General features: G+C 45.1%; 1 long non-coding RNA gene across 6 annotated transcripts in view; it reads right to left on the bottom strand.

Moving 5' to 3' along the window:
* Positions 1 to 224: 224 nt before the first annotated feature.
* The window catches only part of LOC102165038 (uncharacterized), a 66137-nt gene continuing 38638 nt past the window's right edge, over positions 225 to 27723 (bottom strand). Inside the window, exons 3-4 of one of the 6 annotated variants that reach the window (XR_014838048.1) lie at positions 756 to 2443; positions 225 to 513 (exon numbers count right to left, since the gene is read on the bottom strand). This is a non-coding gene — a long non-coding RNA (uncharacterized LOC102165038). Of the gene's footprint in view, positions 514 to 630; positions 2444 to 9306; positions 9655 to 10624; positions 10723 to 11131; positions 17291 to 27723 lie in introns of those variants that run through there. The other 5 variants (XR_014838054.1, XR_014838050.1, XR_014838047.1 and 2 more) reach the window with 5 other exon arrangements.

Here is a 27723-nt window from a genome sequence, read left to right on the forward strand (position 1 = left end):
ATCTTCTAGTACAAACTTCCATTTTCATTATTCCCCCTCAGGAAGTTACTGTAAGTAAGCCCGGTCTTCTTCCCTTCATCAAATCGTTTCCATTTCTCTTCCCCCCGCCCCCACCGCCCCCAACATCCAAATGTATTCCTGACGCGTTTGAGCTAAAACTTGTCAAAAGTTCTAGTCCAGAGAGCGCCAGCAGAAATGGAAATGGCCCCAGAAAGGAAGGAGGGGGGCCACACAAGCCCATCAAAAATCATCTGACACCATTGTGGATACTGAGTAGGCATTAGATTGTTTAACAAAACTGTCTTGTCTTTTTAAAAATGTTATCTGGGAGTTCCCGTCATGGCTCAGTGGAAATGAACCCCTCTAGTATCTGCAAGTACGTGGTTCCATCCCTGGCCTGGCTCAGTGAGTTAAGGATCCTGGTTTCCATGAGCTGAGTAGGTCGCAGATGCGGCTGGGATCTGGAATGGCTGTGGCGTAGACTGGCAGCTGTAGCTCAATTCCACCCCTAGCCTGGGAACTCCCATATGCCGCAGGTGTGACCCTAAAAGGCAAAAAAAAAAAAAAAAAAAAAAAAAAAAACCAAAAAACCCAACAACAAAAAAGTTATCCAAAAATGATTTGGATTGATTTGTTTCACTGAATATATATATTTGCTTTTGGCTGCTGCATCAGCAGCATATGGACGTTCCCAGGCTAGGGGTGGAATGAGAGCTGCAGCTCGGGCCACAGCCACAGCCACACCAGGTCCTAGCCTGGTCTGCGATCTACACCACAGCTCACTGCATTGCTGGATCCTTAACCCACTGAGCGAGGCCAGGGATCAAACCTGCATCCTCATGGATACTAGTCGGGTTGGTTACCACTGAGCCACGATGGGAACTCCTCACTGATGATATTTCGAGTTTTCACATCTCCTTACAGACCATGTAAGGTTTTATGTTCATTAAAAGCAGACCTGGGTTTGAAGGGATTGTGAAACACTACTGTTCTGACACTAACAAACCATCAAGTTGGAAAAAATAAAAAGCACCAAGAAGGGGAAAACACTAAAGTGGGGGCCAGTGGGATTCACAGATCAGTCCCCCAAAGAGAATCTTTGTCTTCTTCTGCCTTTGCTCATCCTTCCTTTGCTCAAGCTGAGGCGAGGGCTTGGATCAGTCCACTGCCTTGGTCTATGAATTGGGAAAGGAACTTCCTGATCACAGTCTCGGTGAACATGCAGATGATCCAACTCGGGCAGAGAGCCGTGATCTGAAAGCGGCAGCTTTGCAGAGTAGAATGTCCTCGCTTCTTCTGGAAACCAGCCCAGGACTCCCAAGGCAAGGCTCGTGGGTAGCTCCTTTCCACTAGGACTCTGATGCCTTCTATTTCCTCGGCATCCGCTTTTCTAGCTCGGCAGTAGTCTGGCCCCCAATTTTCCCGTCTCTGTATCCTGGCTCTTTTGTCCTGGCAGTTTGGCTGAGGCATTAGCATTTCCACCAGAAGGTAGGCAGGAGTGCAGGGAGCTTGGAACTCTTCTTAATGGTCCTTCTAGTACTGGGCTTGGTGGGAAAAGAACCGTGCTGTTGGCTAAAATGAGATTTTGGGATTATCTGTGGATTTAATCTGGTCTTCTCACATCCACCATTTCCACAGATAATTAGAGATTACTAGATACATTCAGGAGTTGCATGAGCCTTAAAGAATTTGGAGAAAAACTAAATAGGCTTAAAAATCATCTTGGAGTCCAGAATGTTAAGCTCAATGCTCCAGATAATTAACATTTTTAAGGCCCCCCCCCACCACCACCACTCTTCCCCGGAGCTAAAATCTCTCCAAAGTAACAATGTACTGAACATATTTTAATTATAACACGTTTGGCAGGAAGTGTGAGTAGAGAAGCAGGAAGGGCAGTGCAGCTGTGTTCAGAGGGACGGCCAGGCAGCATTGGGGGGTTGCAGCGTCTCTGTTCTCCAAAGGTACTTGCTGATGGCGGAGGTGTGAGAAGAGCTTTTATTATTAACATGTGTGGGAGACGGGCAGGTGGTGGGCGGCTCATGGAAGGGTGCCTCCTCTGTGAGCGTGAGCTCGCCAACCCTCCTCCTAGTAAACACGCTGGCCAGAGAACCTCTTGGGAGCAGTGAGGGATGCTTGGAGAGGAGCTCAGCCCTTCCTCAGTGCTCAGAGGGCTCCTTCCAGAGAGCCTGAGTGGAGGCAGCGGCATTCTTTTGATTATTCTCTTCCCAGTGGGAGCCCTACATTAGCAGGGACGTGAAAATGGCATCCTGTCACTGCAGGATGGTTGAGAATATGATGAGAATCGTATCTTGTGCTTCTGCAGAATGACAGTTTTCAAGGCAATGTGACATGTGTTCTCTGATTTTATCTTCCTGATAACTCTGAGGTAAGGACAAATAGCTTCATTTCTTTCTGATGAGGAGACTTAGCTACAGTCAGAAAGCTATTTAAAAAAAAAAAAAAGAATTAAAATCCAGACCTTCTGACACCCCCCTCTACAGACTTGAAATTTTGTAATAAAACATCATAGGATCTCATTTGATAACGTTGTCATGCCTGCTACATATTCTTTCAATGTTGATTTCACTCAAGCATGCTCATTTCACACTGGTTTATTTATGCAAATTACACGCATGAAAAAAATTGTGAGTCATTTTAATATTTTTTTTTCTGTTTGGGCTGCCCTGGAGGGGTATGGAAGTTCCCGGGCCGGGGATGGAAGCCGAGCCAGAGCTGCAGCCTACACCAAAACTGCAGCCTACACCAAAGCTGCCTCGATGCCGGATCCTTAACTTGCTTCTCCAGGCTGGGGATCAAACCAGCGTATCCACAGAGACATCAAGCCACTGGGCCACAGTAGGAACCCCCTAAGTGTCATTTTAAAATGACATTTAAAGTGTCCTTTGGAAAACCATTATTATAATTTTGCCCACGAGTTGCATTTCTCTTCCCTAATCATCAGCACGGGGTTAATCTAGCTGTGCTGCCGTTTTCCAAAGTCGCTTAAAGTTAGTTGTAAAATATCACCCAGGAGTCACTTTATCCCAAGGATCTTCTGTTTAATCATTTGTGTCTCCAGAGATCTTCCTTGAAGAAATGGGTCGGGATCACAGTTTACCAAACCACCTCTGGCACAAATAAAATGTGTGTCACAAGTGTACATGATCCCGACAACATTTTAGATCTATAGCTATGTTTAGAAAGATGGATAAAACTTTCTCTGACATACCCCACAAGGAGAGAGTCCAATTCACACTCAAAAAAGCATTTCAGCTTTTTTTCCCCGTCAGCACCATTCATAGTTTAGAAGACAGACTTTGCAGGGGCCTCCCCAAAGTATTTCCTTAAACCTCTGCCAATCTCAGGGGAGAGAGAGTGGAGATATTACATAAATATCTACATCAAGGTCTTGGATAGAGTTGCACGTTGGCCATATATGGTGAAAGGTAGAGTTTCCCCTGTGACTGTATTCTTGGATTGTGTTAAAATGCGTATGTCTCCATTTCGGCTCCCAAGGACCTGGTGCCCAGATGTTTAGTACTGGGGTGGTAGAAGCTGCTGTCTACAGTTTACATGATGTCTAATAGGCCTCCAGAATGTGCTTAAAAGGCAGTGTGCAGAATTAGGCCCCTAACCTTCTTTGACGTAATTGTCTTCCTTCACAGCCACATCTTGAAGCAAAGGATGAAGATTGGGAAAGCGAAGTCATTTTCGTGACCAGACTTGCTCTCTTCCCCCTGCGCTTCGTAGTAATCCTTTAAACTAAAAAAATTCAGCTAATTATGGCTTTCTACCTGCATCCCACTGCCATGTGAGGGGCGGCATGTCACTGTTTCTGGTTTCTGACCCCCTGTCAGGCCAATTCTGCCTGATTTCACTCATGTGCTGCTGCTTTTTATAATCTGAACATTATTTCCACTCAAATGTTTCCAGCTTTGCCGAGAACCTAAGCATTTGGGGGGGGGGAATCCCTCATCGCTATTATTTGGATAATTATCACTTTGAGTTATTCTGATTTTTGCTGCGAAAAGATACTCTGAGGAAAAAAAATGTGAAAAAAGTTCAAAGTTTTAGTTTAAAACTGTTCTCGCTCACATTTTAAAAGCAGAGCTTAGACGGTTTTTCTGGTCATTAGGATTTTCCCCTTTTTTCTCCTCTGCTCTATAAACTCGACCAATTAACAATATATTTGGAAACACAGGACATTGGATCGAAGGCATGAGAGAAGTGAAAAGGCTTTGAGGGGATTTTTAGAGATCTAGTTGCCTAACGTGTAAAATGGAACCAGGAAAGACTTCATGTGGTGTGATGTGTTTTTCCCCTTCTTCTAAACGCAATCATCTCTAACCGCCACTTGATCATTAGAGATTTATAGTCATGATCATTTATGTCAACTTTTATCTGGGACTCCCCCCCTTTTTTTTTCTGCAACGTTTGGCAGCCAACTGCTGGTGGAAACTAGAATGTTTCACATTAGTCAGCGGCCCTCTTAAATTATTCTACGAAATAATTTACTGTGGATTACAAATTCTTATATGGCATTTAAAGTTAATGATTAGGCCGAGAGATATATCAAAAATATGATTCGTCACATATGTACCTGACTTGCATGGTTTTAACTCTACGCATGTCTTAAAAGAATTTTTAAAAAAGACATTTTAGGGATTATATATTTTTCCAATAAAAGACAGCACATTTTGAAAGAAAAAGGAAAAGAGATGCACACGCGCCTATAAACTCACTCCTCTAATTAAAGGTCCAAAAAATTCTTTTCTATTTCATATGGCCATTTACAGCATAGGTGTGTGTGGTCTGAAACTATAAGAACTGACGGTGGTAAAGATTTCTTGCAGCAACACTTGAAATCAAGCTGTAGAAATCCTAACAAAACATGAGATTTTCCATGAAGATTGTAGCATCTTTCCCACTGCAAAGAATCAGTAATGAAGTGATATTGTCCAACAGAACAAGAAATAAAACAAAATGTCAAGTTCCTTCTAATCTGAAAATGAGGTTGTTCTCATTCTTCTACATAGTTACAGTAAAGGCTTCTAGAATTTTCTTTGATTTCATTTATCACCCAGGAAAGTAAGATGTGGAAGAGTGGCTATGAGAGTTGGATTGACATTTTATTTGTATCTCAGATATTTGTTTTCTTTTCTTTTCTTTTGCTCTTTAGTGCTACACCCGGGGCATATGGAGGTTCCCAGGCTAAGAGTTGAATCGGAGCTGTGGCTGCCGGTCTGTGCCACAGCCACAGCAATGCCAGATCCAAGCCATGTCGGGGACCTACACCACAGCTCAGGGCAATGCCGGATCCTTAACCCGCTGAGCGAGGCCAGGGATCGAACTTGCATCCTCATGGATGCTAGTCAGATTCATTAACCACTGAGCCACGACGGGAACTCCTCTCAGATGCTTCTTTTCCTCTCCCCTTCCTCTCTCTATTTAGCAGTCGTTTTCTTAACTATTTATGATTCATTTGATGAAAGCCTGGGTTTTCTCTGAGGGTACTGAAAAGTCTTAACATGGTTTCAGAGACTAGCGGGCACAAGGAACCATTTTCTTTTGTGCTTAAAGTCATTGTCAATAGCCTACGACCTGCAATAAACTATTTAAAAAAAGGAAAGCATGGTGGCTGGTTATTATCCTCCTGAAATAGTGTTGTTAAAAGTCCACCCTTGTCAGTCATCTGCAGGAATCACGTGCTTGATCTCAAACAAAGGGAGGGTCTGGATCCACGAAGAGGCTCATGGCAAATTATCCAGGGACGGCCTAGCGCGATAGGCCCTATGCCCTTCATCACCTTCTCAAAGCGAAAGGATAATAGCCACGCGTGTATTTTATCAAAAAGGCACCTGTTTGTGGTGCAGGGTTAGATTTGGGACTTAGAAAAATATTTGCATGGCTGGTAACAGCAAATTATGCAGGAGAGCCTTGGGGGCAGTGAGGGAAGAGCAGGCAGGACTTCAGAAAGAAGTGCACGCACCCAGCACATACTTAAAGCTGCCTGTCACCACTTTTCCTTGTTTTTGACATTAACTAAGCCCTGCTAAGTTCTCCCTCTTCCTCTCCTTGCCCTCTGAGCACTTTCCTTGGCTGAAGCTGGGTCTGCGTAGCAAGCCCCTAGGGGAGAGGGGAAGGGAGAGCACCCCAGATGTGGGTAGGGGAGGTGGAGGGAGCCAGGGGTGGAAAGAACAGAATGAGTCACCTGAGGCTGGATTAGCCTGAGGCTCAGGAACCAGAAGCGGCTGATGTCACAGACTCACCCAAGGCAGAGGGTCCACCTCGGAGAGAGAGATTTATGGAGAGTGAAGAATGAGATGCTGTGTGGCTGGGGAGGGATGTGAGCTAGTCTAGGAGGTGGAGGAGGAGGAGGGGGGAGGAGGATGAAAGAGGGGGCAAAGGCATGAAAGTGGTTTGATTGGATTCCAAGAGCTGAAGATATAAAATTCCACGTTCTAAACCTTAATACAATAAATCGTCATTCCCTGAAGGCAGTAATAGAATGTCACTGGTAAAATAATGGCTTTCTTTATTTAAAACAAAAAAAAAAATGTGGTGCCTGCAAATGTAAAAAAAAAAAAAAAAAAGATCCCCAGAGTTTCCATTGTGGCTCAGCAGAAACCAATCTGACTAGCATCCATGAGGACGCAGGTTTGATCCCTGGCCTTGCTCAGTGGGTTAAGGATCTGGCATTGCTGTGAGCTGTGGTATAGGCTGGCAGCTACAGCTTCAATTTCACCCCTAGCCTGGGAACCTCCATATGCAGCAAGTGTGGCCCTAAAAAGAGCAAAAAAAAAAAAAAAAAAAAAAAGCTAAAGCAAAGAAAAATTGGTTTTAAAATGAGAATAAAAATGAGAAACTAAGAACTATGACTTCTTGGACATTAATTTACATCAGCCTACTCTAACATACTGTGCTGTTCATTACTTGTTTTAGAAAGTTATAAGAAGCATATGGTGAGCATGTTTTCAAAGCCAACTTGCTTAGCTCTGTGAAGCGATGTCTAGAGTTAGTGCCTATGGAAAACAGAAGAAAACACACACAACTTTAATCCCATTATTTTGGAAACTTGGGAAAGCTTGGGTATCATCTGAAATGGCTTTCTTATTTTGTGTATTTAGACAAAACACTAATGATTTTATTTAGAAAAAAACGATGCACATTTAGAAAACAGAAAATCAAAATCTAAAATTAAAACGGTCACTTAATACAAAACTCTGCTTTGTACTTGTCTCCATATAAGTGATATCACTTTACAGTCCCTCATAGAGTTACCGCTACCATTTAGCAAGAGCTTTCGAAAACTCATCCCTAAAGGAAAATTGAAAATCCATTAAAGCATTGGTACACAAATTTGCAAAGGAAAGACCTTAGAGAAATAATATATCGAAACAATAAATGTCACCTGCCAAAATAGTGCTTATTTGTATTGCTAACCTCCTTCGTTTTTTAATTCAAAATTTCAGAACAGCCACCATCCACTAGCATTTCGGGAATAATGGCTTGCATAACAGTCTCTGCCGTCCACTTAATCACCAATAAGTCCAAAGCCGGAATATTTTCAGCAACATGTATCAAGGGTCACTTTTGAGTGATTGGAATGATCAGTGACCACCTTTTAGTGGACTCTCTGCTTTTGTTCAAAATATTGCTAGAGAAGTCCTCCCCCTTTGAAGGGCCATGTTTACATCTGCAATCACACTGTCAAAAGAAAACGTATTTAAGACATAAGGAAGAGAGTTTATTAATTAAGTAAAGGAAAAAATACACAGAAGATCATGTTCATTCTTGCAACGGAGTCCTATTCTATAATTATCTATAAAGAGCCTGAGTAGAGGAGACTCCAGTCAGTGGCCTTCTGGTCAAAAGACGAAAACTCATGAGAACTTGTCACTGTACTAGGAAAATAAAAGCCAGGAGTTCCCATTGTGGCTCAGCAGAAACAAATCTGAATAGTATCCATGAGGACTCAGATTCAAGTCCTGGCCTCACTGAGTGGGTTAAGGATCTGGCGTTGCTGTGAGCTGTGGTGTTGGTTACAGAGGCGGCTCAGATCCCTCGTGGCTGTGGCTGTGGTGTAGGGCTGTGGTGTAGGCCAGCAGCTGTAGCTCAGATTTGACTCCTAGCCTGGGAACCTCCATATGCCACAGGAGCGGCCCTAAAAAAAAGACAAGAAAGAAGGAAGGAAGGAAAGAAAGAAAAGAAAAAAAATCCAATCAAAATGTTTTCTAAAATATTTTTCTAATTAGCACCTTGTCTCTCTGTGGTTCTGCAAATACAAATAAAGGGAAAGCCGAGTCCTTCATTTCTTCCCAATGTCACACGTAGCTCCAATACCGTGGAATGAAAACATAGGTAGGTTCCCAGTGTTTTAGGTGTTGGGGCTGGTGAGGAACAGGGAGCTAAGAATTCCAGGAAAGGCTGGGGATGGTCGCAGAGCAAGGTGGGAGCAGGTAGGGGTGTGCTGGACAGAGTGCTTTTGCCTCCAGGTGTCCACCTCTCATCCTGACCCCCTCACTGCTCGGCTAAGAGACCATCTGGGACAAGCGGAGCTGCTGATATGGGTTCATTATCACACAAAACACTGAGCTAGCCATCCACCAATGCTGCTCTTACTCCTGGGTGGCAAGAAAATGCTGAAATGAGCCGTTATTGAACTGTACAATGGTAGAGCCAGAAGGAACATTAAAGTTGTCTCTCTGGTTACAGGGTCCAGCTCACGAGGGGCTCAACTGGGAATGGAGTAACTCTGGACGCTCAATCCAAAGCTCTTGAACATGTCAATTGGTTTAGCAAGGGATTAGAGATTCTCTTTTGTAAGATTTAAACCTAAATAGTTCATGGTTGTCTATAACATCAGTTTAAGTCCAGGTCCCTAGAGCCCTGAATGAAGCCTGGAGCACTTTTGCCCGGACTGAGCCACAGAGACCCATGTCCAGCAGAAAGACAATGTGAACCACGCAAGTAATTGTATTTTGTTTGTTTGTTTGTCTTTTTGCCTTTTCCAGGGTCGCTCCCATGGCATATGGAGGTTCCCAGGCTAGGGGTTTGATTGGAGCTGTAGCCACCGGCCTACGCCAGAGCCACAGCAACTCAGGATCCGAGCCACATCTGCAACCTACATCACAGCTCATGGCAACGCCAGATCCTTAACCCACTGAGCAAGGCCAGGAATCGAACCCACATCCTCATGGTTCCTTGTCGGATTTGTTAACCACTACGCCACGACGGGAACTCCACGCAAGTAATTTTAAATGTTCTAATAGCCACATTTAAAAAAGGACAAAGAAACCAGTGAAATTAATGTAAATAAGAGTATACTGGTTATTTATTGCTGTGAACCAGATTACCCCCAAACTTAACTTAAAACACACATCTATCATTTCCCAGTTGCTATGGATCAGCACACACAGAAGCTTAGCTAGATAGTTCTGGCTCTGGGCTTCTTCTGAGTTTGCCTTCAAGCTCTCAGCCTGGCTACCTCATCTGAATTGACTGGGATAGGTGCTTCCAAAAAGCCGGCAGTTGGTTCCGGCTGGGGGCTGGGGTGCCTCCATTCTCCTCTGCATGACCTCTCATCCTCCAGGGCCTCTCTTCTCAATCAGGCATCTTCAGCTTAGGAGTCTGTTTTTCTCTGAGGACTGGGCTCTGAGATAGTAAGGGAGTAGGGGAGGGGGCAAGCTAATAAGAGAGGGCAGGAGCACCCAAGAGTCATACTGCCGTCTTTTCCTGATCTAATCTTGGGAGTTCCATCCCATCCCTCCTGCCAAATTCCACAAGTTAGAATCATTAGAATCAGGCCATCAAGTGCAGCCCACCTTCTAGAGGAGGGACTTACACACAGGCATGAATACCAGGAGGCTGGGGTCACTGGCGGTCATTTTAGAAGTGGCCACCACAAATATACATTGACCCCAATACACTTAAAGTATTAGTTAACATGTAAGGAATATAAATGTTTGAGATAGCTACATTTTTTTTTTTCATTCTAAGCTGGGGAAATGCAGTGTGTGTTTTATGCTCACGGCATCTATCAGTTTGGACAAGCTCCATTCCAAGGAGTGGCCACTCCATTCCAAGGAGTTTGGCAGTAGCCACCTGAAGACCCAAAGGCCAAAACCAAGGGGCCTTCCCTACCAGGAACTAAAGTGATTTTAGTCATCCAGCAGACCTGTATCAAGTGCTAACCACAGTGCGAAATGCGGAGATCCCCAAAGCAAGAAATCATGGTGCCTGTCCTTAAAGGAACTCGGCCAGAGAAGTACAAAGTTAAATTCTGAATCTACATCAACGATTCTGTTCCTCCTTCAGAGAGCTCTAGCCTCTGATGGGTTCTGGAAGAAAGTAGAGCTCAGCCTCTCCACAGTCCTGGGAAAGGTGGGTGACCTAGAGTCTGTTTGGCCCAGCTGGAGCCCCCAGCAATGACCGCATGCATCATTCACTCCCACACCCAGCCTGAGGCCATGTCTCCAGCCCTGAGCTGGAGCCCATATGTTGGCCTGAAATCCAATTTGCCTTGGACATGGAGCAAGTTAAATATTTGTTTAACTTGGTACATTGTACTTTCCACTCTTCTCCACAAGCAGGGCCTGTGGGGGAAGGAAGATGGAGGGGGTACCTGAATGACTTCAGACTTCTCGGGTGCTGTGGAGGGGGCTCTGAAGAAATGCTGGCACATCTCGTGGCGGCACCAAGCTTCACATATCTGTGACTAAACTGATGTGAGGGAAAAAATGTCCATAATTATTTTACCAGCTATGAATGGATTCAGCATCAGGGAGAATTATTTTTACTCTCTTCTCTGTCTTACCTCTGATAACGTAAATTTCTTTGCTTTTGCAGAATGTCCATATGTATTTGACTTACATCTTTTTCCACAATGTACATCCTGAAGTATATTTGTGATAAGTTATAAGCACCTTGAGAGTATAACTATGTAGTCAGGGCCTACTAGAAGAACTTTCATCTTCCAAACTAGCACTTAAATTCTATTTATTAATGGTGATACACTTGCCAGTCCAGCTTAAAAATTCCAGGTTTCACTCAGGGGAAATGCAATATACATTTCATTCGCAGTAGAGAAAAACAGCTTTCTGAGTGGTCTTCCCAATGCAAACAGTAGTCATTTATTTTACTTAAAATTTTTTCTTCCAGTTTTATTGTAATATAATTGACATAAAGCACAGTATAAGTTTAAGGTGTAGAACATAATGCTCTAACAAGCGTCATGAAATGATATACCATGATAAGTTTAGTGAACATCCATTATCTCATCTAGGTACAAAATTAAATAGAAAAACATTTTTTTCCTTGTGATGAGAATTCTTAGGATTTATTCTTTTAACAGCTTTCATCCATAACATACAACAGGGTTAATTATCTTTATCATGTTGTACATTACATCTCTAGTACTTATGAATTTATAACTACAAGTTCGTAACTTTTGACTGACTTCATCCAATTCCCTCTCCACCCAAACCCCAGCTCTGGTAGCCACAAATCAGACCTCTTTTTCTATGAGTTTGAAGTATAATTGATCTACAAAACTATGTTAGTGCCTGGCATATGATATGGTGAACTCCATATTTCTATATATTTCAAAATGATCACTAGGATAAGTCTAATTACCATCTGTCACCATACAAACATATTACATAATTACTATATTCCCCACACCATACATTTCATACCTATGACTCATTAGTTTTGCAACTGGAAGTCTGTACCTCTTAAACTTCCTAGCCTATTTTTCTCCTTCCCCCATACCTGCCCCCTGTGGCAATTACTTGTTTACTCTCTGAATTTATGACTCTGTTTCTGTTTTGTTATGTGTGTTCATTTGTTTTGTTTTTTAGATTCTACTTTTACGTGAAATCATACAGTATTTGTCTTTCTCTGACTTGTTTCACTTAGTATAATATCCCCTAGGTCTACTCATGTCATCGCACATGGCAAGATCCCACTCTGTTTTAATGGCTGAGTAATATTCCTTTGTGTGTATATGGGGGTGGGAGGGATAGACAGACAGATAGATAGATTGATAGATCTCACATCTTCTTTATCTGTTCACTTATTGATGGGCATAAGTTGGTTCCAACAACTTGGCTTTTGTAAATAGTGCTGCAATGAACATATGAGTATATACATCTTTTCTAATTAGTATTTTCATTTTGCTCAGATAAATATCCAGGAGTGGAATTGCTAGCTTGAATGGTAGCTCTATTTTAGTTTTTTGAGGAATCTCCATACTGTTTTGCACATTGGCTGCACCAATTTATAGTCCCACCAATAGTGCATGAGGCTTAGTAGTCATTCATTTTAAAGTCAGAGGAAAATTCATGCCTGTCTCAATGGGAAGGAATCAGTTTTACTTAGACGGTATCTGGAAAAATGATCCTGAATTCCTTTATGTCTTGCCTTCATAAAAAACATTTAGAAAAAAAAAACAAAACAAAACTATTTGAAGACAGTTTCAAGACTACAAATAAAATAATACATTTTTTACATATACAGCCCATCCCCCAATTTTTTTCACATACACATAAACTCATCAATGTTATAGTAGTTGCATCTTTAAAATGAAATGCCTTCTTTCCACAGAGTGGACACAGCTTTTTGTTTCTGTATTTAAAAATGTCATGATTTTGGTTGAGCTGCCATAGGCTGGGGCTCAACCATACAACCTGGAAAAACATTCAGGGGGTCTGGAACATAGAAAAATCCCCAAAGCTGTTTGGCTGGAATTTGGATGGTGAAATTAAAGCTTCTGTTCTGTGCAAATCTGCCCAGATTTAGTGTTTTACACTGCTCTGGGAGCCAAAAACTGACTGTGTCTAAGGGTCCCTCCAAGAATAGAAGCTCCCATACCCTGAAGTCAGGTAATATTAGAGAAAGAAATGAATTTTTAAAATTCCATTGTAAATGCAATTTATAGATATCTTTTCACATAGAATGGCTACATTCTGCAAGTACAGTTTGCTTCTGGTTTGGAGGTTCTGAATAAAAACTAAAAGAAGTAGCATTTTGGGGGTTTCTGTTGTGGCTCATCAGTTAATGAAACTAACTAGCATCCATGAGGACGTGGGTTCCATCCCTGGCCTCGATTAGTGGATTAAGACCTAGTGTTGCCATGAGCTGTGGTGTAGGTCACAGATGCTGCTGGGATCCTGTGTTGCTGTGGCTGTGGTGTAGGCCGGCAGCTACAGCTCCGACTGGACCCCTAGCTTGGGAACCTTTGTATGCCCTGGGTGTGGTCCTAAAAAGACAAAATTAAATAAGAAATCAAAGAAAATGCATTTTTAATTGGCTTTGAGAAGATCAGCATCCTCAAATATGGCATATTCGATGGAACACGTTACTATTTTTGCAGTTTTAGAATATATTCTAGCCAATATACATGTGTCTGTTTTGCCTGGATAGGTACATAAATGCAAGCACCTAATGTGTATAGTGGCAATCGTAAAAATATATTTCTTTTTTAAAAATATAGATCTTATTGTCATTAAATTCTAACATATCCCACAAAACAAATATTTCATTGCTGTAATAGCGCTGGCGGCTGGGAAAGATGGGGGATATGCCGCTCCTTGGAGAAACGAGAAAGTAGACCACATCTTTCAGCCCTTTCCATTCCAACTTGGGTTTGCGTCTTAAAAGGAGCAGCTGAGTCCATCAGCTAAACCTCAAAGCTTGAGATTTGCTTTGAAACTGGACCGCCTGCCATTGGCCGGCCCCAGCGACTACCAGCAGTCTCCCTGGGCCTCGGGTTCCCGGGAGGGTTTGCGTGGCCTGGTTCAGCGGAAAGTGGGCCTTCCCACTCCGGGAAAGACATGGTTTGCTGCCCTCTTCCCCTCTAGGCCCACCCTGCGACACGGATCCAGAGCTGCGCGCGCTTGGCTGGGGCCGTGAGACCACTGCCCCCGGCAGGCCCACTCGAAGGGTCGCTGGACCTGCGACCTGGACGTTGCGCCCTTCTCGGGACTCGCGGAGCACAAGCGCAACTACAGCGGGTCCCGACCCGCGCTATAAGACCTCCAGCGCCGCCCGCACAGCCCCGGCCGCAGGATCAGAAAGGGAGGCCCCATCCGCGACAAAGTCCCGGGGGATCCTGGCTGCAGTGGCTCACGCCCGGGGCTCCCCTATCGGAAACTCCTTAAAAAAATCCCAAACTCCTGGGGGGCGGCGCGGGCGGGCGGGGGGGAGATTCGTAATTGATGCCCAGGTTCCCCACCGCTCACGGGCAGCGTCCACGCGGACCCCACGCCTCGGGGGACCAGCCGGCTTCCACGCAGGCTGGAGCGGTATGGGGGCCTCTCCGGTGGGGACTTGCGGGGCAAACAGCTTTAAAAATTGTAAAACTCCAAAGCGAATTTATCAAACTCACGAAGCTTCAACTTCCCGGTCCTTAACTTGCACTACCCCTTCCACGTCCCTGGGAGGGGCGCTAGAAAAACTCTGGATTTTGAATTGTGGTCTTTTTTTGACGCCCTCCCCCCCTTCCTCCCGCGTCACCCTTTCTAAGTTCGGACCCGCAACTCCCCAGGGTGGCCCTCCAGCCTCCCGGCCGCCGCCGCCGCCGCCGCCTGCAGGGACCCGCCCTCCTGCAGCGCGCTCTTTGGTTCCCGGGCCTTTTGGGGTGCAGCCGGCAGGAGTAACTCCGGAACACCACACTGACGTCTGCGAGGCACAGATTCAGGCTATGACGTCATTTTCACACCTCCTTTTTGGTTTGTCTCGCCTGTTTTGAGCCCACCAAGGCAAAAGACCCACAAGCTGAAGCAAAAGTGTCGCTGTTTTGAGGAAGTATAGATTCCGTGGAAGTTGTCATTTTCCTAAGAATCTTTTCCTTTTCCTTTTCTTTTTTTCCCCCTTCTTCTTGGTATACTAATTTCATCTCTTGGCCAAGGTTCTGAAATTGAATATTAAATTTCATGGCTTTTATATATTGTTGAAACCAGTGTGGTGTGATGAAATATATGCAGTATTGAATCTCAAAAACAAAACAAAACCCCAAACCAAAGCCTTCTCTTTAGGGGAGCCTGATTAAGCAGCTGGAGAGAGAAGAGGAAGGATTTTGGAATCAGGAGAAAGGAGCAGGAAGGTCTCCCTTGCTGTCATCAGAATATCCCCTCTTCCCCCAGAACAAATAAATAAAGCGTTGATTGCCTCTAAACTTGAGGCCTAACCTGAAAAGTGTGATGTAGTCCAAAACCTCAGATTGCATCACTCTTTTCTACGGAAGGAAACTTTGCAAATCAAGGCTTTTAAAAATTGTCCTGACTTTTATAAGCACAAGAGGCAGATGAGATCGCTCATTCTTTTATGTCAGAGAAACACACCACCTTCCCTCATTTAGAATCTTCTCAACTGTTCTTTGGCTGAGAACCATCCAAAGCCTACACTTTACAAGGTTTAAAATCTACCTACAGTTGTAAGCTTTATTTTGTGTGTAATCCTTAATGAGGTGAGGGTATTTTAATTAACACTGGCAATTAGACGTAAAATGAAAATAGATATTTGGCAAATGGCATTTTCTCTTATTTCTTGGTAATGTTGCTGTCATGGAGTTTTCCCAAAAGGAAGGGGGTAATAAGACAAAGAGAAAAAAAAATGTGAGGCAGGGTGCATTTTGCCTGGATCTGAAGTTTTCGATCTTAAATCTTTGTCTCTAGCATAATCACATCTGGGGAACCCAAGCTGGCTTTGCTTGGCTGGGTGAAATTAGGGGGCCCCTGCCCTTATATCTAGCCGGCGGGTGCTCCATCTAAGGACACTGTGGAGGACCCAGGTGGCCACAGCCAGGCAGGGGAGGCCCAGAGATCGCCCCGCCACCTCCCCAAGTCCCAGGCCAACCCAGAAACTTCCAATCTTGTGCTTTATTTAAAGCGCACAGTTTTTGCAAGCCAGTCCCTTCTGCTGGGCCGGGAGGCCTCAGCTTGTGTCCTCTGCTGCGTGGGGAGGGCTCAGAAGCAAGCAGATCCGTCTGGGCCACAGCTGCAGGGCCAGGAGCTCCTCTCGGACTGGGCTCCTTTCAGAAAACTCTTTTCTTGTCGGATGTGGTTTCCCTTTAATTAATCACTCATGCCTGCGTGTCCGCCTCGCCACTTCCCCACTCTTCCTTCAGCCCCTCATATGATCCGAATTTGAGTGCAGGCCGAGCATCTGGGAGTGGCCAGTATGTATATTCTGTTGGCTGCCATGGAGAGACCCCAGTTGGTGACACTCTGAGACTGGTCTTCTGGAAGATCCACTCCCACCCCCCACCCCACCTTTCTAGCCGGTTGGCCTAGCAGCCCTCAGAGGCTTCACAGTTCCAGGCCTCGGCCTGGGTGGTCCAGGTGTTGCGTGTGGTCTCAAAGACCGTATTTCTGTCAGGTTCTCTCCTTTCTCCACCTTCCTCCCTCCTCTCCCCTCCCCTCACCCTAGGAGCTGGCATCCAGCTGGCATGAACCACTTTTTTGCCTCTGGCTGCCACCCCACAACTTCAAGGATCCCTCCAGGCCTGGTTTGGCCTTCTCGGGCAGAGTGGCATCCTGGACAACCAAGGTGCAAACCAGCCCACCTCCTGGAAAGTTCGGCCCCCTGAAATTGTTGGCCAAGGCCTGTTCAGTCTCCTCCAGAGATACCTGGCCCCAAACCTCAACGTCAAGCTAGTCTCAGGATTGTGGGCCATGTTGGCGAACCAGGGCGTGCAGCGGGTGTCCATTAAACTCGTTTCCCTTGTGTTTAATTCTCTTGTCACTTCCAAGCCATGAAGGAAGCCTCCCACGCGGGCCTCGGCTTCAAGGGCGCAGCCGGATGTGGCTGGGACCACCCTGAGATTCGGGTGTCTCCAAATGTGGCGCAGGCCGCTCCCTGCCAAGCGAGATGGGATAGGATATTCATTCCCACTTTGTGAACTTTAGCGAGTCTGAAGAGACCACTTGGGGCTCGGGGTGCAAACTTGTGCAGTGGAACCAGCGGAGCTCCACTGCACCCGCTTCCTTGGGCGGCTCTGGCGCCACGTCCCTGGCCATCTTCGGCTAACCCGCCGTGCGCTGGGCGCGGGCCTCGGCTGCCCAGCCCCACCGCAGGCCCCTGGGTTGAAGCAAGCTCCGAGGCTGCAGGCTTCGGGCGAGGAAATAACCCACTGTTTTCCGAGCTCCGGGAGGGCTGAGCGCGAAAGCGGGCCCCGCGCGTGGACTCGGCCGGCTCCGGGCCCCGCGGCCCCCCGCCTGCCTCGGCCGCGTTCCCAGCAGCCGGGAGCGCTTCCTCCCTCGGTCACGGATCCAGGCCGCTGGTCCAGCTGTCAAAACAGGGGGTGTCTCTTTCATTCTGGCTCACAAAGTCCCAAAGGGGAACAGGGGGCCTTAATGCTTGTGTTTGGACACAAGCAATTATCCCTAATTATTCTTTTTCTTTTGAGCCTGCCCGTCCCACCGGCGAGCTCGCCGCGGAACAGGCCCCGTAATCCTCCCCGGTCGGCGGATCGCAGTGGGTTCTGTGCGGCCCGAGGCTCGGGCGCTTTCATGTCACTGCGGGTTTAGAGCTGATTCAAACTCATTGCGATGGGGGAATTAACCCCGGGGCCCGGGCTTTCAGGGGCCTCTGATAAGAGATTATACGTGTTGATGGCAAGCTTTTCTTGGCAAAATGTTTTCAAAGGGCTTGGAGTTGTTAAATCAAAGCGCCATTCAATTGCTCGGGACCGCCCCCCTCCCCCTCCCCCTGCCCTTCCCCCCCTTCCCGTCTCTTTTCCCTTCATCCCCTCCCCCCTCCTCGCCCCCCAACGCCGCCCAGGACTGCCTGCCGTGAGCCGCCCAGGCTTCCCGGAGTTGCAAGTCACTTTCCTTAGTAAGATTTTCCCTCGCTGCCCCACCAGGGGAGGGTTGTTTTTGTAGGTGCTCCTGCTGCCGGGCACTGCGGTACCCCTTTCCCCGCCCTCTCTCCTCACTCGTCCCCTCCCACCCACACTTGCTCTGGTAAAGAAAACACATCCCAGATGAAAGACTTTTTTTTTTTTTCTTTCAAACGTACATGTGTTTTGTAGAAAACGGAGGTGACAGGGTGGGATGAAGAGGAGTAGAAGAAGCCTCCCCACCCCCACCCCCTCCTCATCAAAGGTCAGCGCAGTCAGAGGGGGAGCTGGAAGGTTAAAGAGGGTTGTGGGTAGAGTTCAGATGTTCCGCGAATCTCACGGTCCTGCCTGGGGGGGGGGGGGGGATCAGAGGGCCGCCCAAAGGAAGAAAACAAGTGTTGGGAAGACTGTGTGGGTGCAGGTTCTGTGCTGCAGAAAGTCTCTTTATTCAGCCAATTTATAAATTGCAAAGGCCTCTGCTGGGCCTGCTAGGGTGGAAGTAGGGAAATGCAACTTTTAAATGGGGGTTGGAAAGGTCCTACAGAGACCGATAGACATCTCCCCTTGCAAAAAACAAGGTATTAAAAAAACAAGTACCAAATATGTAAAACTGTGCCAGTCATCTTTCCCTACACTATCCCCCCCCCCCCAATATCACTATATTGGTCAATTCCCACATCTAGACTTCTTCCATCCAGATCTTTGTCCCTTTTCTCCTTCCCCATCCCTACCCGTGGACTGGAACCCTGCCCTCCACCCATTTGGCTGGTCTGACACCCTGCCTGGTCCCGGCTAGGAACCCCTGGGGTAGATGGAACACGATCCGGTTCTTTATACCTTGGGGCCCTGCTGGGAATGGGCTGGAAATTGGGAGACCTGACTGCCTGACTCATTATCCACACTTCACACTAGATTGGACTCCATGGCATACCAGCTGATGCCTATGCTTCCTAGAATTCTGCACTGCATCAAGCTTCTAGGCAATTAGTCCATCCACCGCCTTCCTGTTTACTTTTTCCTGCCCACTTTAGCTCTGCTAAGACCCAGTGTGCCTGTGTAGAAGGCTGGTGGTAAGCCTGGCCGAATTATAAGAAAACTTAGTGCCAAGTTGGCCCCCTTTTGGTCTGCTGGCTCCCTGAGGATGACTGGTTCCTTGATTTGTTTTTCTGCTTCTTTCATGGTTAATGAGCTATGGGCCCTTCAGGAAGTAAAATTCAGTTATGACTTTATATTTTACGTTGCCATGGAATCTTTGGCCCTGTGTCTCCCAGTAGTTGGCTTTGTCTTTTTTTTTTTTTTTTTTAGTTTATATTGTCTGAGGTACACATGGTTTTTGTAATCTTAATCTATTTTATTGGTAACATTTTATTTATTTAACTTTTTGACTCTGCATTGATAACTGAGACTCACTCAGTCTTCCCTTTCTCATGCTGTTGCCTGGCTTTGGTATGTTATACTAAACCCATTCCATTCCAACCCACACGTATTTATCAAGTGCCTCTATGTTCTGGGTACTCTCAACAGTGAACAAGACAGGAAAAAAGGCAAAAATACTTGTCTTCATGGAGTTTGCATTATGGAGGACAGATAAGAAACAACAAGAGATAAGTAAATGACATAGCATTTTGGAAAATGACACGTGCTGTTGTCAAACTAAAGCAAGTATGAAAAAGAGATGATGAAATGTGTTAGAGAGGATATAGAAGAATTGGAACCTTCATACACTGTGGACAGAAATGAAAATGGTATAGCCACCTTGGAAAACACTCTGTCAATTACTCAAAAGATTAAATACGGAGTTATGTTAAGGCCCAGCAATTCTACTCCTAAGTGTGTACCCAAGAGAAATGAAAACTTATGTCCACACAAAAGCTTGTACACAAATGTTGGTAGCAGCATTTTTCATAATAGCCCTAACATGGAAAAGTCCAAGTGTCTATCAACGGACAAATGGATAAATGAAATACAGTCTATTTTGTTTGGCCATAAAAAGAAATGAGGAGTTCCTGTAGTGGCGCAGTGGTTAACGAATCCGACCAGGAACCATGAGGTTGCGGGTTTGGTCCCTGCCCTTGCTCAGTGGGTTAACGATCCGGCGTTGCCCTGAGCTGTGGTGTAGGTCGCAGATGCAGCTCGGATCCCGCGTTGCTGTGGCTCTGGTGTAGGCTGGAGACTACAGCTCCGATTCGACCCCTAGCCTGGGAACCTCCATATGCCGCGGGAGCGGCCCAAGAAATAGCAAAAAGACAAAAAAAAAAAAAAAGAAATGAAGTTCTAATACATGCGACAACATGGAGGAAACAAATACTTAATGCTAAGTGACAGAAGCCAGTTACAAAGCATATGACTATGACTCCATTTATATAAAATACGTGGAAGAGGCAAATCCATAGACACAAAAGTAGATTAGTGGTTGCCAGGGGCTAAAGGGAGGGGGTGGGGGGAGATGGGGAATGACTGTAAGGGGTACAGGGGTTTTGGGGGGAGGGTGATGAAAATGTTCTAAAATTGATTGCAGTGATTCTGTGAATATAATAAATACCATTGACTTGTATACTGTTAATGAGTAAATTTCATGGTATGTGAATTATATCTCAAGAAAGCCCATATAAATAAATCAGGGCACAGTGATTAGGAGTGTAATGGTAGTGGTAAGTTTGCTTGCAATTTCTATTTTCTTATTTTTTATTTATTTTTTTCTTTTTAGAAGCACACCTGCGGCATATGGAAGTTCCTGGGCTGGGGGTCAAATCAGAGCAGCAGCTGACGCCACAGCCAGGGCAACACCAGATCCGAGCTGCGTCTGTGACCCACACTGAAGCTTGAGGCAACACCAGATCCTTAACCCATTGAGTGAGGCCAGGGATCAAACCCGCATCCTCATGGATACAAGTTGGATTCTTAACCAGCTGAGCCACAACAGGAAGAACTCCCTTGCTTGCCATTTTTAGAAAAGACGTGTTTGAGATGACATTTGGGCCAAAAGCTGAAGTGAGGACGTTACCCAGGCAGGTAGCTGGAGGAGAGCATTACAGGCAGAGGAAACAGTGACAGCAAAAGCTCTAAGGCAGGAACCTGGCTACTGGAGGAACAGCGGGTAGGCTGGTGTGGCAGGAGTGGAGTGATGGAGCAGAGGTGGGTTGAAGAGGAGGTCAGAGATGAAACCAAGATAATGTATGGGGGTGTGTGTGGCGTGTAAGCCTTCTGCCTTAGTGGGCTTGAGTAGAGAAAACCCATGACTTACTGCTTACTTTTTAAGGGATTTCTGGACTACAGAAGGGTGAGGATGAGGCAGGGGACCAATCGGGAGGCTGTTAAGAGTCTAGGTGAGAGAGACGAGTTCAGGGCAGGGCAATAGCAGTGGAATTGGTGATAAATGGTCAGATTTTAGATATATTTTGAGGTATTACCAATGGGATTTCCTGATGGATTGGATGTGGAATCTTAGGAGAAAAGGGGGGTTAGATTATGAGGGTTGAGGGTTGAGCTACTAGGTAGATGACATCACGAACAACTGAGATAGGGCAGACTGGGGTAGAACAGGTTCCCAGGAGAAGACCAGAATTTCCATGCTTCCCATGTTAAGCTGAGGTTTCTATTAGATGCTCTAGTGGCATTGGCTCCAGTTGGCTGGATGAGCTTGGGGCACAGGGAAGAGGTGAGATCTGGAAAGGGGAGGTTGGCAACTGTGGCATGTTGACAGCATGTAAAGCCATGTGACTAAATGAGAACAGTGGAGGAACAAGTATACACATAGAGGAGAGGATAAGGGCTGAGCACTGTGACGCTCCAATGTTGAGAAATCAGGGACAAGAGAAAGAACCAACTAAGCAGACTGAGGTGTCAACAGTGATGCAGGAGGAAAGACAGAGTGAAATATCTTAGAAACCGAGTAAAGAAAGGCTAACAAGGAAAAGGGAGTGATCCACTGTTTTTAAAAACTGCTGAGACTGGAAAAGTGTGTTTTCAGTAGAGTGATGCAGGGGAAAACCTGATGGAAATCTCCACCTCAAAGAGAATAGGGGGAAAGGAATGGGAGGGAGTGTAGCCAACACTTGGAAGGAATTTTGCCGCAACGATGAGCAGAGAAACTGAGGGGAGCTGGTAAGGTCTAGTGAAAGTTTCTTCCAAGATGGAAGAAATAGGAATTCCTGTTGTGGCTCAGTGGTAATGAACCCAACTTGTATCCATGAGGATGCAGGCTTGATCCCTGGCCTTGCTCAGTGGGTTAAGAATCTGGTGTTCCCATGAGTTGTCATGTAGGTTGCAGACACTGCTTGGATCCCACGTGGCTGTGGCTGTGGCTGTGGCTGGAAGCTACGTTCTGACTGCTAGCCTGGGAACTTCCATGTGACACAGATGCAGCTCTAAAAAGACCAAAAAAAAAAAAGAAAAGATGGACGAAATAGCCACATGCTAGTAGAAATGATCCAGCAGGGAGAGACAGCGAGCAATTGCTGGAGAGATGTCCATTACTAGCCCTTAGATCAGAGGAAATAATATCTGATTCTGAAGTGGAGGGATTGACTCCAGATGCAAATGTGGCTAGTTCCTTTATAGTAGCAGATAAGAAGACAGACTATGTGGCCCTTAGACCAGGAAGAGGGCTAAGGTAGTATCAGAAGTTCTGATTGCTTCCATTTTCTCGGGGAGGTGGAAAGCAAGGTGTTTAGTGGGTAAGGAGGTGGGATGAGGTGTTGGAAATTTGAGAACAAAGGAAAAGGTGTGAAATAGTCAAGTATGAGAGTAAGAAGTAAACGGCCTAGGAAATATCATATGTCTGCCAGGAGCATTTAGGGCTCACGTGAAGTTTGTGATCCTTCAGACTGGGTGTGCATTTTTCTTTGGCTGGCTCAGAGGAGGTGGAAAGTTGGATTTAACTAGATCGTGGTTTTGCCAAGTGAGTGGGACTAAGGAGTAAGGGGCAGTGGCATGGAAGGATTTCAAGACGGGTGAGGTGGGAAGGGAGGAGAGCATCAGGGCATGAAAGGCAGTAAAAAAAGGTGGCAGGATCAATGGATGGGGGTCCTGATAGGTCCAAGGGCTTTTGAGTTCAGTGTACTGGAAAGGAGCTGGAAAGATACCAGGAGGTGCGTGGAGGTGGTGGTTAGAGAGGGGCTGCATGACATTGAATTTGTGGCGGGTTCCAGTTACAAGGGTGAACAGGTGGAGGACAAGAGCCCTGGAGGAGGGGAGCACGAGGAACGGAGTGTTTAGACCATTGGAAGGGTCACCCAAGTGTATATGGGAGTCCCTAAGAATGAAGATAGGAGAAAGGTAGACAGAGAGGCAGGAGCCAAAATAGTTGAGAAGTGAGGATGAGGACCCAGAAGTCATAGACAAAATGACATGCCCACCTTTCTTTGGAATAGTTTGAATAATACCTGGATGACAGTTCCTTAAATGATTATAAGTTTTTAAACTAACGATTCAATTTTTAATGGCTAATAATCTATTCAGGTGTTTTAAATTTTATCTGTAGCTTGGATAATTTACATTTTTCTAGGATTAATGATTATTTTGTTAAAGGTTTAAATTTGGCAGGGGGCTTTTTTAAGGGGTTTCAAATTTAATGGCTTGTTAAAAGTTATCCTTTAGGAGTTCCCATTGTGGTGCAGCAGAAATGAATCCAACTAGTATCCACGAGGATGCAGGTTCAACCCCTGGCCTTGTTCAGTGGGTTAAGGATCTGGCATTGCTGTGAGCTGTTGTATAGTTCACAGACTTGGTTCAGCTCCCGTGTTGCTATGGATGTGGTGTATGTAGGTTGGCCCCTACCTCTCTGATTTGATCCCTAGCCTGGGAACCTCCATATGCCTCAGGTGAGGCCCTAAAAAGCAAAAGCAAAAAAAAAAAAAAAAAAAAATTATCCTTCAATTTAAAAAAAAAAATCTTAATTTTCAGGTAGGCCTGCTTTTGAGTCTCAATTTTTGTATCTGTGTGTTTTTTTCTCTTTTTAGATCAATCTTGAAGTTTGTCCATTTTATTTTATTTTATTTTTCAAATAATCTATTACTGACTTTTTTTTTTTTTTTTTTTTTTTGTCCTTTTGCCATTTCTTGGGCAGTTCCCGCAGCATATGGAGGTTCCCAGGCTAGGGGTCGAATTGGAGCTGTAGCCACCGGCCTATGCCAGAGCCACAGCAATGCGGGATCCGAGCTGCGTCTGCAACCTACACCACAGCTCACAGCAACGCTGGATGCTTAAACCACTGAGTGAGGCCAGGGATCGAACCTGCAACCTCATGGTTCCTAGTCGGATTCGTTAACCACTGAGCCACGATGGGAACTCCCAATCTATTACTGGCTTTGATGATTCTCTTTAAGTTGACTTGTCTTTGATCTATTTCTGCTCTTGTCTTATTTCCTTCTTTCTACTTTGGGTTTATTCAGGAGAGATGCATCAATGGCTAATTACCTCACTTTGAGAAGGTCTTTATTTCACTTTGACTTTTGACCTAGTATTTTAGCTGGTGTAGAATTCTAGTTGTCAGTGCTTTGTAATTATTATTCCAGGCCTTCAGGCTTCTGTTGAGAAGTCTGCTAACCTAATTGCCATTCTCATATAGATTACCTACGTTTCTTTCTGGTAGCTTTTAAGGTCTTTTCTATGTCTTAAGAGTTTCTCTTTCATGGTGATCTGCCTGGGGATGGCTTCATTTTGACTTAGTGTAATTTCTGAATCAATTTGTGACTTCTATTACATCTGAATTTTTTTTTTTTTTTTGTGGCCATTTCTGCGGAACATGGAAGTTCCTGGGCCAGAGAATGAACCCTTGCCACAGCTGCTACCTGAGCCACTACAGTGACAATGCTGGGTGTTTAACCTGCTGAACCATAGGGAATGCAGCCATTACCTTTTATTAATAGCATCTTTACTGACATATAATTCACATACTATAAAATTCAAAGTGTACACTTTAGGGGTTCCCATTGTGGCTCAGTGAAAATGAACCCAACTCGTATCCATGAGCATGTGGGTTTGATCCCTGGCCTCTCTCAGTGCATTAAGTACCTGGGATTGCTATGAGCTATGGTATAAGTCACAGATGTGGCTCAGATCCTACATTGCTGTGGCTGTGGTGTAGCCGGCAGCTGTAGCTCTGATTCAACCTCTAGCCTAATAATTTCCATATGGCCCTAAAAAGCAAATAATAATAATAGTAATAATGATAAAATAAAATGTACACGTCAATGGTTTTAGTATATTCACAGAATTGTGTAGCCATTACCATCGATTACTGTTTTACTTCCATTCATCTTATTCTCTCTTTCTGGAATTACTTTTAAACAGATATTGCACTGTTGGAATTTGAGGGGGCCCCTGCCCCTCATTAAAAGTCATAGTTAATTAATTGAGAGATAGGCAAGGAAATTAGACAGATGGAAATCAACATAGTAGCTCTATTGCTAATAAATGCTATGTCAGAGGATGTGGCTTAGATGTGTGACAACCATAGATCTTTCAGAACTAAACCTAAGAATTAGAACGATCCCTCTGTCACAGGCAGCAATGAATTACCATATGCTCCCCACATGGAGCTTGTCTTGTAAAATGTGGGGTCAAGAGTTGTAGATCAGAAAACATGTTCTCTGTGGGCAGACTGATGCCCAAGAGGAGGGAAGGAGGTAGGGGCCTGCTGTACCCCAAATTCAACAATAAGATGTCACTCCAGCAGACGGAAGCCACATTGTCACATTGACTGATGTTCCTCTACATGCACATGCCTGCAAAGGTACCCAAATTATCTGATAAGCCAACACAATTCTGATAACCAAACCCAAAAAATGCAAGCAAACAAAATGATAGATATTCTGAAAATGCAAAATTTGGGACAAGAGTATTGAACATTATATGTTGAATACAAAGAATAATATATAAAATATATTTATCTCCAAATTTTCAAGAATATTGTAGTTTAGAAAAATTTATAAAATATAGTGAGTTAAATGTATGAGTCACAGAGAGGTGAGATCGAGATGGCAGATGAGTTAGAGCTTCTCCCACAAACACATCAAAAAAAAAAAAAAGCCTACCTGCAGAACGATTTGCACAGAACATTTACTGAATGCTGGCAGCAGACCTTAAACCTCCAAAAAAGGTAAGAAACCCTCCACACAACTGGGCAGATCAAAAGGAAAAAAAAAAAAAAGAGAGAGAGAGAAAGGAATCAGTATGGGACTAGCACTCCTGAGAGGGAGCTGTGAAAGAGAAAAGGAATTCACATCCTGGCTTACTGACAAGGAGATCAGCTGAGATGGAGGGACTTTGAAGCCTCAGAAAAAAGGTGGTAGCTGGACTGGGGAGGGCAAAGCTGAGAGAGAGCCGCACAGACCACCAGTACCACCTCCCAGGACACCACAGGCTGAGACACTCGGAGTGGGGCTGGGTGCCGAGACTTAGGCTCTGGAGGTCAGCTCTGGGGAGAGGACTAGGGTTGGTGGTGTGGAGGCAGCCTGAGGGTCTAGGGATGGGTACAGCAAGGCCTGGGGAGCAGAGTGTCACAGATGAGGGAACTTAGGAGGAAGTCTGGGCCCACGGAAGAAGCAAGGCGCCATTGTTGGGAGGGTAAGAGGACGAGGGGCATATCACCATAGGAATATCTTTCCTGCACCTGCATGGACTCTTGAGGGGAGGCTATGGGTGACAAGGTGCTTCTTGCATGGGCTGCTGACAATAGGCCCCTCTTGTGCAGGATACAGGCAGCAGTGCCTCCTGCCCAGGCTAAGTATGACGGGGTGCCTCTTATGTGGTCTACAGATGGCAGGGGCAAATTTAGTCATCTCAAACTTCAGGGGTAGGCATGACCCGTCACCACTAAGAGTCCATGAACAGGCACTACCTACAGCTTCAGTCCCCTCAGAGATCAACACAGAGAAGGGCACTGCAACCAAGCACCACCCATTGTTGTTCCCACTCCTCTAGGAACACACACGCCCTGTCGCTGCCATTGCCAAATGCTCTGGGCTCTGCCTATATCTGCCTAAGGTCACTGCCACATTCTGGGGCCCTAGAACTAGGAGTAGCTTGAGCCACCTTCCCACAGGTCCTTGTTACTGTCAAGGGCCCAGCAATCAAGGACTGGGTACTAACCCTGCCCACTGCCCCCATCTCCCTGGAAGCATTCACAGCACCTTATCAAGGGCATAACAGCCTGCTCACACTGATGAAAGAGACAGCAAAGCAGCCCTCATGCCAAAAATAAATAGTAAGCCCTCACAAGATACCCAGGGACACTCTCATATATAAATAGCCACCCAAGACTACAGTAGTTGTTTTCCCTGAACTCACAGAATAAAAAACATATATCAGCAAAATGAAGAAGCTCAGGAACCATTCCTAGTTAAAAGAACAGGAGAATTCCCCTAAAGTTGAGCAAATAATGAAACAGACCTCTGCAGTCTAACAGGTTCAAAAAGGAGATAGTGATAATACTGAAAGAATTAAGAGTAAATATGAAGGAATTAAGAATGAATATGAATGTAATGCAGATTACTTTAGAAAGGAAATAGAAAATATGAGGAAGAGCCAAGAAAAATTAGAAAATTCATTTGCAGAGACACAAGCTGAGTTAAAGGCACTGAAGAGCAGAATGAATAATGCAGAGGAACAAATAAATGACTTGGAAGATAGAATAATGGAAATTACCCAGGATGACAGAAAAACAAAATGAAAAAACATGAAACCAATATAAGAGGTCTATGGGATATTATAAAGTGGGCCAATCTACACATAATGGGATTCCAAAAGGAGAAGAAGCAGGAAAGGGGATTGAAAATATATTTGAAGAAATTATGGATGAAAACTTTACAAATCTAAAGGAAACAAATTATCAGGAGGAAGCAGAGGGGGGCCCGAACACATTGAACCCAAACAGGCCC

The sequence above is a fragment of the Sus scrofa genome, chromosome 2, assembly GCF_054392235.1.
Source record: "Sus scrofa isolate SSC_HxYL_T2T_F1_AM1 chromosome 2, Sscrofa_HxYL_maternal_Yorkshire_Landrace_v2.0, whole genome shotgun sequence".
Taxonomy (NCBI): domain Eukaryota; kingdom Metazoa; phylum Chordata; class Mammalia; order Artiodactyla; family Suidae; genus Sus; species Sus scrofa.